Genomic DNA, 12413 nt, shown 5'->3' with positions numbered 1-12413 from the left:
GCTTGTCCATAATGAGGATCTACACCTGGAAGGCCCAAAGGCCAGTGGTGGAAGCCAGAAAACCTACACTGGCAAGTTGAAGGATTTGTGCCACCAAGCTGTGGGATCCACATTGGAGCCAGGAAAGTGATGTTCATGGTGAAGATCAGAACTCCCTTGATGAGAACAGCAGCCATTCCCAGGGACAGCGATCCCTGGAGGTCCTCCTCCAACAAGAACAGCCTAGTTCACATCAGGAAAACCATCCACAGCAAGTTTCTCCTCGAAAATCAATAGGCCAAGATCTTCCCCTCCAGTTCTGTTCTATTAATTAATTAATTAATTAATTAATTATTTGGTACCAGCGATGGAACTCAGGACCTTGCATTTTTGAGGCAGGTGGCAGCACCACTGAGCTAAATCCCCAGCCCTCCCGTTCTCTTTTTATGGCTATTGGTAACAATCCTCAGGTGGATCCTCCACACCCAGACCATGCTGATTCAGTTCAGTTGGGCATTACAAGTTGACCATTAGTCAATCCACCACAACTTCCAGCATACAATGGCACAGGACAAACATTTCCCTTCCAAAAGAGAGGAACAGGAGGGATAGAAATGAACAGGACCAAAGCAATATCAAAACCCCAAAGGGCAAACATTAAATCTTGTAGCTCCACATTTAGCACCTGGGGCAAGTTGTAGCCAGATGCAAACTCTGAACAACCTGGTTAGCCCTGTCCCTATGCACTGCCTGCTGCAGCCCCCATGGCCTCTCTTTTGGATAGGTTTTGTTCACTACCTTCATCCTTCCTCAGCAGAGATTCCATGTTTCTGGCTTCACCAACTTCCCACTTTTGGCTTCACTTTCACAGCTTCACACACTGCCCTCTTAGGGACACATTCCCTGGCCTCTAAAATGTGGCTGGAAGCTCCCCTGACCCCACAACTCTTGCATTCTGTATGCTGGCAAATCCAAGACAACATAGATGATGCCAAGACATTCTGCCAGCTTGAGGTAATAGTAGCTGGGCCCTCTTGGATCATAGCTGCAGAGGCCTCTGAGTGACAGGATGACTGAACTATGGGAAATTTTTCCCTTTTAGGTCCAGAAAGAGCAGAGCATCCTGGAGCTCTATTCTAAAAGCAAAGCCTTTCACTTCTATAGAGCAAAGGGTAGGTTCTTGCTGTTTCCTGGGATGCTGTTAAGGCATCCTTTCTATTGCCCTGATCCAAAGTACTTGGCTTCTTTTCAAGGCTAATCTTTCCAGCAACCAAGTTGAATTTTACAAGCCTAATTTTACAGGCACTTCCTTTCTGTCCACCAGCAAAATTTTCAAAATTATTCAACATTGCTTTTTGCTCTGGCTTCTCACAATATATGTGGCCAAAAGCTGCCAGCAGTGTCCATGCTACAGCCTCAACATTGGACTGCTTTGAAATTTTCCCACCAGATTAATTAGCCCACTATCTTTAATCTCAGTCTCCCACAATATCTCAGGATATGAGCAAAATGTAGACAAATTTTTTTTACCAGAGCACAACATACATGGTCCAACATTCAACTGCCAATGGAGTCCTTATTACCAACTGAAACATACTGAGCCTGGTCTTTACAGTCTGCATTTCTCTCAGCATTCTAGTGTTCTGAGCTCTGACTATAGTTTCCTATCAAGCTTGGCTCATGGCATTCTGGGCTTATCTAGTTAGCATCTTCATTCCTTTCCAAACTCTTCCCATGAAACAGTTCCAAAGGTTTCTAAGCCATATGGTCAGGTATATTCACAGCAATGAATGACTCAGCTTCTCTGATACCAAAATCTGCTTTATCACTTTTCTCATTGCTGAGACACAATACCTAACACCCACAACTTAATGGAGGAGAGGTTTATTTGGGTTCATAGTTTTTTAGAGGATTTAGTCCATAATTGGCCAGTTCCAAGGCAGAACAGCATACCACACAGACATAGCAGAGGAAAGCTACTCGTATTGTGGTGGCCAGGAAGCAGAGAGAGAAGAGAGCCAGGTAGGGAGATATGCCCTTTTAAGTCATGCCCCAAGTCTCCTGATCAGACTCTACCTCCTAACCACAAGGAAGTTATAATGCCCCCATTCCAATCACCTTCCAAAAGGTGAATGTGTGAGGCTTTTGGAGGACATCTGTATATAGACCATAACAATGTGTATTATCCACCTGTTAAATTCCAGGGGCCTTTAAAGCTGTCAGCCTCCTATTCTTCTCTATTCCGTTAGGTCAATTACACCATTTAGTTATCCCAATGTCTGCCAACTTCTTAGTCCTATCTCTTGAGCTCAACCCTTGTATATCTCTCTGCACTCTCCATCTGCATGTTTTCCAAGGTCAAGGTCTCTCCACTCCAACTTGGAGAGTTGTCTTTGTGTCTTTGACATATTGTGATCAGACCATAGACACAGATATGGTCTAATTAGACCTCATAAAAACACTTGCTCAAAAATGTGGGAGCATCCTTGACTCTTTATGCTGATCAGAGAGTTAATCTTATTGTCCTATCCTTTAAAGATCCCTGAAGTCCATCCATTCCTTCCGTCTGTGCTGTTCCTTCCTGTTTTGATTTGGAACTAAAATGTCCTCCACGTGTTGTTGAACAGGAAATTACCTGTTCCTGTGTTCTGACATGGGCTTTTAGAAGGTGTTTGGATCATGAGGGCTCTAATTTTATCAGTGGATTAATCCATAGATTAATAGGTTCACAATTTGATGGCATTATTAGAAGATGATGGAAATGTAGGAGATGGGGCCTAAAGGAAGTGAATCATGGGGCATGATCTTAGGGACAATATCTTGTCCCCAGCCCCTTCATCTTATCTGATCAGTCTCTCTCTCCCTCCTGTCTATCATGAAGTGAACTTTGCTCTACCACAGCTGTCTGTCATGATGTTAGCCATTGTTAGAGAAACAGAAGCAGTGGAGTCAAGTGACCATAGACTGAAACCTCTGAAACCGTGAGACAAATTAAACCTTTCCTCCTTTTAAATTGTTATTCTCAGGTATTTTATTACAGTGACAGAAATCTGCCTAATAAACTATCTTTCTGTAAACCTTTACTACGTAAATACAGTATAGTCCACAACTAGGAGGGTCATAGTCACCTGGTGGCTTGTTAGAAATGAACTATCTACCGCTGAACCACTCAAATGTCTTCATTTGGTCTCCTGCTTCCATTCTTTTTTTTTTTTGGTTCCAGGGATCGAACTCAGGACCTTGCGCTTTGAAGACAGGCACAGTGCCACTGAGCTAAATCCCCTCCTGCTTCCATCCTTGCCCTTTCTAATACACACCCCACTCAGCAAATCAAATCATGTCCCATATTAAAAGCCTTTTGGTGGCCTCTTATTTTTCCTAGAATAAATTATATGCTCTATAGTCTCATTTTTATATTGTTAGTGGTTCAAGACATTGTCCATTTTTTGTCTAACTTTCATTTTTACTATCTCTCTTTTAAGACCAAAAATATTTGGCAGCTTTAATTTTTATGTATACACACACACACACACACACACACACACACACACACACACACTGCTGCTAAAGATTGAACCCAGGGCCGGGGATTTAGCTCAGTAGTTTCGCCTCCTGCTGCACAAGTGCAAGGACCTGAGTTCGATCCCCAGTACCACAAAAAAAAAAAAAAAGATTGAACCCAGGGCTTCCTGGATGCTAAGCATGCTCTATATGCTTGATATCATTGAGCTACACTCCCAGCCCTCGCTTTAATTTTTAAACAGTACCTTAAGTCAAGAAATGTATTATTGAATTTTGTTCTTTTTTTTATACAGATACTGCATTTGCTTTGCAAAAGGACTATTTTTTAGTTCATGTAGTTTCTTCATATAATAAATACATGTGAAGTCAATTATTAAAGAAGTGGTATTCCTTGGAAAACCCATTAAATTGTGCTCTGTATGTTTGAGAGAAATCCCTTTGTTTAGGTCAAATTGAAATCTGTATGTTCTAAGCATGAAAAATAAAACTCTATCTAATTTTATTTTTTATGAGGAAGACTCTGTCTTGGACATGGTGACCACTTCTTTAAAAGAACATCATCTTTGGCTCAGTAGTTCTGCCACCTGCCTCGCAAGCATAAGGTCTCGAGTTCGATCTCCGGTACCAAAAAAAAAAGAACATCATCTGATCTACCCAAATATGTCAAAAACAGATTCAGCATTCTATTTCAATTCACCATGTCAAATGCCAGCATGGAAAAAGGTTTTGTTGTCATGAGAAACCTTCGGACCCATGAAAACAAAAGCATACTATTGAGTCCATAAAATTTAAATTTAAAAAAATCCCTTTAATTTGTTGAAATGCAAAATAGGAATTTAGGAATATACATATTTCAGATCCAATTCAAAATATAAAATTCAATGAGAATATCACCAAAAATTTTTATACCTTAGGGGGTCATGGGAACTGCTGATCAACCTTAATTGTTTCTGGAATGTTGGCTGAAATCACAGGTGATCTAGCTGTCAGGTAGCAGAGTCCAAGACGCTTGCAGGGAAACCGGAAGTTCTGGCTGGTAGAAAGCTCTGGATGGCTGCTCTTGCTGCTGTTACTAGGAAGTAGCTTCTTGCCATGGAAGAGCCACAGCAAAGGGAGGACTTTGTAAAGACAACTTCAGAAGAGATGGTAATGCCTTCTGCAAAGTAGGGACCGAAAACCCTGAAACTGGAAGTGGGTTTGAATGGCCAAAACTTGGGTAAAATGAGGAGGATCAAAAATACCTAAAATAGCTGAGTGAAAGAAGTCAGTTACAAAGGACCAAGTATTATGTGATTCTGTTTATGTGAAACATTCAGAATAGGTGAATCATAGAGACAGGAAGCAAATTATTAATTGCCTAGGGCTAAGAGGAAGGGATAGACAAATTTGGTTTGTGAGCTAAGTGTTTCGATCTTTCTTTTTGGCATAATTAAAATGTTCTGGATTCAATTATAGGGATGGTTGCACAACTCTGTGAATATACTAAAAGATACTGAATTATACGTTTTTAAGTGAATGAGTTATTCTGTGTGAGTTATGTCTCAATAAAACTGCTACAAATAGAAATAAAATTTTAAAAACAGCCCCCCACCAATACAAGGAAGAAAGCTTTAAAGACTTTGAGCAGAGTTATTTTTTTGTGATCCATATACAGCTGTCTTGTTTTTCTAAGTTAGTCATTGACTACTGACTTCCTGCTACATAAGACAAAGATTTAGCATCTGTCACCCATGCACACATCTGCTTCCTGTGCCTGCTATCTTCCCGTTAGAGCTGGATTGTAATTTTTGGTAAGATCACTAGCTAGTGTGATGATTCTCAAATTGATACCTGCAGTCAAGTTCTTTCTGGACTCTGGGCCACATGTGGGTGCCTACTCTAATACTAAAGCGCTATCCTTTAATACTGATACACACCTGAAACTGCATTCTTCCAAAACTGAGCCCTGTCCTCCCTCCAAACCCCACTCCTCTCATTGCTTTCCCCATCTCAGTAAACACAAGGCCATTTTCTAGGCGCTCAAGTGGAAACTCCAGAGGCGTCTTTGACTTCACTCTTACTCTCTCATCCCGTATTTGATCTTTTCGCAAAGCGCTTTTGCTCTGCTTCAAAACACACCCAGAGCTGACACGTTCTCACCACCTCTGGGTCCAAGACTCCATCCTCTTGCTCCTGGATCACTGCCATGGCTCCCAGCTCATCTTTGGGCTTCCATGCCTGGTTCCCTGGAGTTTATTTGCAACACGGCGAGGCTTTCCTTGGCCACCGTATATAAAATTGCAACCTCCCCCATCCTGATCCTCTCAACTGCCTTCTCTGCTTTATTTTTCCTCTTTAAAAGCTAGCCACCACCAGGCATGGTGGAACACGAGAGTTCAAGGCCAGCCTAGGGTACAAAGTGAGTTCAAGGCCAGCCTGAACTACGTAGCAAGTCCCTGTCTTAAAAGAAAAACAAAAGTTCATTACCATCTCATGTTATTATACCTTATATATGATTGTCTCACTTATTTTCTATCCGCTAGACTATGAGATTTATTTATTTTTTGGTACCGGGGATCAAACTCTGCACCTTGTGGTTTCAAGGCAGGGGGCAGAACCACTGAGCTAAATCCCCAGCCCCTAGACTACAAGATTTATGGGGAAGTAGAAGTGGCTTTTTTAACTACTATTTCCCCAGTGCCTGGTACATAATAAGTATTTAACAAATAGCTGTTGATAAATAAATAAATATTTACAGTATGGTGTTTATGTAACTGTATTTATGGTTGGGCCATACAGAATACTATGATTTCTCTCTTTTTTTTTTTTTCTTATATGCCTTTCTATGTACTCTGTAGTTAGACATTGACATTTTGGTTTAGTTTTTATTGTTTCTGCTTGGTATTTTATGTTTCATCATTAATCCATGTTCTTAAACTTCCAAAACTGTTAAGATCCTCTTGACTAATTAATCTTCTGGAAGTGACCCCCCCAGCCTCTCTGATTTGGAGGGTTCCACCGGCTACTCTGGCTGCTGCTTGGAATTCTCTCCTCCTCATCATTCCAGGGGTTCCCTGCATGTCTCTCTGTAGGATCTCCAGTTTTCTGGATCCCATATCTTGATTTCTTGGTTTATTCTCTCACTTAGGTGATGCATCTCTTTTGGTTTCTTCCTAAGAAAGTTGCAAGACTTTGAAGAACTGAAACTATCCTTACTCTTTCTACTTGGTAGACAGTTTGGACAGACAGAAATCTGAGCTGCAACACATTTTCTCTTAGAATTTTAAAGGTTTCCCATGTGGAAGTTACACATATAATGTCATTCCAATTCCAGAGCCCTTGTGCTTCTCTTCTCATTTTAGAAATTTCTGGAACCTTCTCTTTGTTCTCCCTTGGCTGGGACTTCACAATCAACAGCCTTGATGTAGATCTTTCTTTTGCATTTGTGATGTTGGTCGCAAAGTGGGTCCTGAGGTCTTGGGAGAGGTCTTTGATTATATCTTTGACAACTGTTCCCATTTGCTTCTGTTCTTTCTTTCTATAACTTCTGCTATCTGAATTTTGTACTTACTGAACTGATAGTCTCTCTTTGCTTTTCAAATTTTTGTTCTACTTTCTTGGGAGTGTTTCAGTGCTATTGTCTAAGCTTGCAGCTGAGGTCTAGTTTGGTTGCCATATTTTTTCCTAAAAGTTTCTCTCTCTTTCTCTCTCTCTCTGTCTCTGTCTCTCTGTCTTTCTGTCTGTCTTTCTGTGCCTCTCTCTCTCTCTCTCTCTCTCCCTTCCTCTCCCTCCCTTCGCTCTCTGGATTGAACCCAGGGCCTTGTGCATTCTTGGTGAGCTGTATCTCAGTCCTTTTAAAACTTTATTTCATGTTTAAACAGGGTCTAGCTAGGTTGCCCATGTTGGCCTTGAAATGGAGGCCCTCCTGCCTCACCCTCCAGAGTGGCTGGGATTACAGGTGCATGCCACCATGCCCAGCTCTGAAGAGCTATTTCTTTCTCACTCTGTATTCACTTTGTCTTTGAGTTTTTACTACGAAATAGTCTCAAACACATCGAAATTGCAAGCACAGTACAAAGAACATCTTTCTACAGTAACATTTGAGAGTAGGTTGCTGATATTGTGTCCTATCATCATAAAATGATTTTAATATAAATTTTTGACAAACAAGGCTGTCTTCCTGCATCAGAACACTGGTAGATCTGTATTTTACTATTGTGCTATCCTCAGATCGTATTAGGGTCAGTCAGTTATCCCAATAACTTCCTTCATAACCAAAGCATTTAGCAAACCATCATACCGCTTAGTTTTCACATCTCTTTAGTTCTCAAATGTCTGGAACAGATTCCTAAAGCTTGTCTTGACTTTCCAGAGGAAACTTGTGCTATTCCTGCAAGGACACATGACCTGAATCCAGTCAAAAAGAAACTCAAGACGAGAGATAATCAATAAAACATCTGGCCAGTCACCTTCAAGGGCAATGTTCACTTTGGTCACTTGTTGAAGACGATTCTTCCATAGTAGTTTCTTTTCCCCTTTGTAATTAATAAATATTTTGCAGGAGTTTAAGGCTATCTAAATACACCATTCCAGGAGCTGGATGTGGTGGTGCATGCACATCTGTAATCCTGGCATTCGGGAGGCTGGGGCAGGAGGGTTGTTGTGAATTTGAGGCCAATGTGGGCTACATACTGAGTACAAGGCCAGCCTGAACTACACTGTGAGATACTGTCTTAAAAAACCAACCAACCAACCAAATAAATAAAACTGTCTTCATTAAAAATTTCCATTTATGAATTTATTTACATCAGTATGGACTCATGGAATCCTATTTTATTAAGTTGTAATCCCTTACTGTCATTTACTTTAATCTAAGAATGACCCCAGATTTGCTGTCATGTATTGATAACCATGTGCCCATACCAATATCTCCAATTCCAAACCCGAAGGACAGGGTCCATTCTAGTTTCTCTCTTTCTATACTGTATTTGTAACTCCTTTTCCTTCAGTGAGCAGCCTGGCTCCTGTTTCCTTCATATTATTACTTATTTGATCAATCTCCCTGTATGTAACTATTGTGGACTAGATGTTTATGCCCTCCTCATAAGTTAAAGCCTACCCCAATGTGATGGTGTGTGGGCATGGGGCCTTTGGGAGGGAATTAGAGTTAGAGGAGGTCATGAAGGTGGGGCCCTCACCATATGATTAGTGCCCTTGCAAGACGAGACATCCAAGAGCACACTCATTCTCTTTGTCTCCCTCTCCTTGTCTTTTTTCTCCCTTTCTCTCTCCCATGTAAGGACACAAGGAGAGGGCAATGACTGCAAGTCAGAAAGAGAGCTCTCCTCAGAAACTGGATCTGTCTCCATCTTGACCTCGGACTTCCCAGCCTCCAGGAATCTGAATTGTTTGAGACATGTAGATTATGGTGTTTCGCGATGACATCCCAGTCGGACTAAGTCAATGATCTGCTATTGAAGATGCACCTGATGCTCTCCTCACTGCCCTTGGTCCCAACACCCTGCACCTGCCCAAGGCTCCCACTCGCCTCCCTGCACCCCTGTGAAGATGCTGTCCTTGCCATGTTGAGGTGGCTACCACTGCCATTGCCCCTGGGCTGACATCCTCCTTCAAGATTGCTTAGAACTCCCAGAATGGAATTTTCCGGGCTCTGGCCTTTGGGATGACAGTCTTTGCTGTCAAGTCCTGGGAGCCACATGTGGGAGAGAGGGTGGGGAGTTCACGGTTCAGCGGTTCTGTGTGAAATGTCTGATCCTGATGGTCCTCAGTCCAGGGGGCTCCTGCCTCTCTTCATAGGGAGGAGCCCTCTTGTCTTGCTAAAGAAACAGGCTGGAATCTGGGGGTCCAAAGGCTTCTTTGATAGCATTTCACCCCATCTTCCCTCTCGGGGAGGGACAACAATATTGAAATGCCCAAGCCCTTCGAGGGTTGCCCAAATCAGCTTACTTCCCAGGTCCCCCGAAGCCAGCTGAAGGCTCAGCTTTGTCACTGCTGCTAAGACAATTGCCACTCCATTATCTGCTTGCCAGCTTGGTTTCTTCTTCCTCTCTCTCTATTTTTATTTTTTCCTTTGTCACTGTGGGTTTAAGATGTTTTGGGGAGGAAAAGCTCATCCTGTGGTAGTTAGGGAAGTGAGTCTTCTTTTTTTATTAATTTGTTTTTAAGTTTTATTTTTAATTAGTATGTAATAATTGTACATATTTCTGGGATACAGTGTGTGCTATTTAATACATGTGTACAAGGTATAATTACCAAATCAGGGTAATTAGCATTTTCCTCTCTTAATTATTTCTTTATGCATGGTGTTTTTGAGTGCCTCTCTTCTAGTTCTTCATAAAAAAAATAATAGTTTAGGTGGGCTGGGGATTTAGCTCAGTGGTTTTGCTGCTTGCTGTGCAAGCGCAAGGACCCAAGTTCGATCCCCAGCACCAAAAAAAAAAATAATAATAATAATAGTTTATCGTGAACTGCAGTTCCTCACTGTGCTGCAAAACACAAGGACTTCATACTTCTATCCCCTATCTAATCTCCCTATATCTGCTGCCTCCTGCTATGTGACTTTTTAAAAAATCCCTTTTTTATCCATGTAATTCCAACACAGAGAGGCTGAGGCAGGAAGATAAGTTCCAGCCCAGCCTGGGAAATTTACTGACTTAGCAAGAACTTGTCTCAAAATTTAAAAAATAAAAATAAAAAGGACTGGGGATATATCTCAGTGTGAAGGCTCTGGGTTCAGTCCTTAATATCACTAAACAAAAACAACCAAAAAAAAAAGTCCATGGGGCCGGGGATTTAGCTCAGTGGTTCTGGCGCCTGGCTCGCAAGCGCAAGAGAGCAGATCTTTTAGGGCTGGGAATTTAGCTCAGTGGTTCTGCCGCCTGCCTCGAAAGCAGAAGGACCCGAGTTCAATCCCTGGTACTAAAAAAAAAAAAAAAAAAAAATCCTCTATCCGAGCAGGGAGTGAAGGTAAAGTATGTTCACACTGACACGTTGATGTTAGTGTTTACAGAGCACACCTCATACCCGGCCCATCCTCAGTATTTGTGGTTTTCATATTTGCAAAATCACCTACTCACTGAAATTTATTTGGAATTCTCAAATCAGTACTCACTCTCCTTCATAGTTGTTATGGTTTAGATCTAAAATGTTCCCCAAAAGTCTCATGTTCTGAGGTGGGGCTTTCGGAAGGTGATTGGACCACAGGGGCTTTAAGGTCATCAATGGATGAATCCATTACTGAGATCATAATTTCATGGCATCGCTGGGAGGTGACGGCCTAGTTGAAGGGAGTGGGTCCCTGGGCCTTGATGTTGGGGATTGTATCTTGTTCCTGGCCCCTCCCTCTCTGGCTCTTGCTCTGTCACTTCCTCAGCTTCCTGACTGCTGTGACGTGAGCAGCTTTCTTCCACTTTGCCCTTCCGCTGTGATGTTTCTGCCTCACCACAGGCCCAGAGCTGTGGAGCCCGCTGATGGTGGGCTGAAGCCAGCGAGGCCATGAGCCAAAATTAACCTTCCCTTCTGTCAGTTGTTTTTCTCAGGTCACTGTGATAAAAAGCTGACTAACACAACACTCATTTGTGGATATGCTCAGAGCAGCAAAAAATTTAAGAATTTAAGACTTTCAATGTCTAAGTTCCCAACTGTTTGAATAAGGCAACACATTACCTTTTTGTTTCAGCTCCTACCCTATGCACAAATGCTCTTTGTGTGGTCTATTTACTACCACATTTTCTCAATTATTTTGGTTTTTATGTGTGATTCTGGTGTTTAAAATGGTCCCCAAGAGTAGTGTTAAAGTGCAGTGCAGTGTTCCTAATCCCAGGAGAGCCATGATGTTCTTTGTAGAGAAAACGCGTGTATAGAGAAGCTTCATTCAGGCCCGAGTTACAGCACTATTGGCCATGAGTTCAATGTGAATGAAGTAAGCCAGGTGTCTTCAAGCAGAAATAGATATCAAATAAGGTCAGGTATCAAGTCAACTGACAAAAATGTTAGGACAAGTGGCTGGTAGGAACCTACCTGTCTATTTTTCCAAGGAACAATGATTCGATATGCATTAAATCAGCATTCAAATGACTTTACTGAACATAACTGGCATGAATAACAAAGGCCAACTGTGTGAACTTGACATTTCCAAGTATTTATTCCATTTAATTCATTCATTCACTGGCTTTTCTTCAATGCCTTTGTTAAAGAATAACATATATTAACCTTAAACATTCATTGTAGAAAAATCTGATGAGTTTTGACATATATACGCCTTCATGAAACCAACACCAAAATCAAGATAATGAATGTACCTACCACCCCCAACATTGTCCTCCTGTCCCTTGGCAATCCCTGCCCCTGGCAACCACTGATCTGATTCTGTTGCTGTAGATTTATGTTTTGGACTCCTAACTTATATAGAGTCTGGCACGTGGGAGAGGTGCTGTCAGATCAAGTCAGGAGACGCAGCATTCATTTTCACAGCGGGCAGCAACAGAAGACATGTGTGCAAGGGCGGAGACCTTGGACTTTAGAATGCTATGGCAAAATATGCAGGAAAATTGACTCTCTACAGCTTGGATTCTCTATCTGTAAACTTCTAACACCATACAGTATGCCCTCTTTCCGGCTTCCTTTGCTCAGCATATTATTTTGAGATTCATCTGTGTTATACACTGCAAAAGTTTATTCCTTTTCATTGCTAGCAGTATGTCATTGTATGGATGTCCTGTATTAAGACCTATTCACAGTTGGTGTACTTCGGGGTTGCTTCCAGTTTGCGGCTGTTGTAAATAAATCTATAAACATTCCTACACAAGTTTGTGTATGGACACACGCTTTCATTTCTTGAGTAAGTATCTAGGAATGAAATAGCTGAATCACACAGTATATGTATGATTAACATTTTAAATACCTGAAATTTA

The sequence above is a fragment of the Heterocephalus glaber genome, unplaced genomic scaffold (genome assembly GCF_053883595.1).
Source record: "Heterocephalus glaber isolate CG9 unplaced genomic scaffold, H.glaber_assembly_v1.0 deba00001578, whole genome shotgun sequence".
Taxonomy (NCBI): Eukaryota; Metazoa; Chordata; class Mammalia; order Rodentia; family Bathyergidae; genus Heterocephalus; species Heterocephalus glaber.
The sequence above is the reverse complement of the archived record's forward strand: the minus strand, read 5'-3'. Positions refer to the sequence as shown.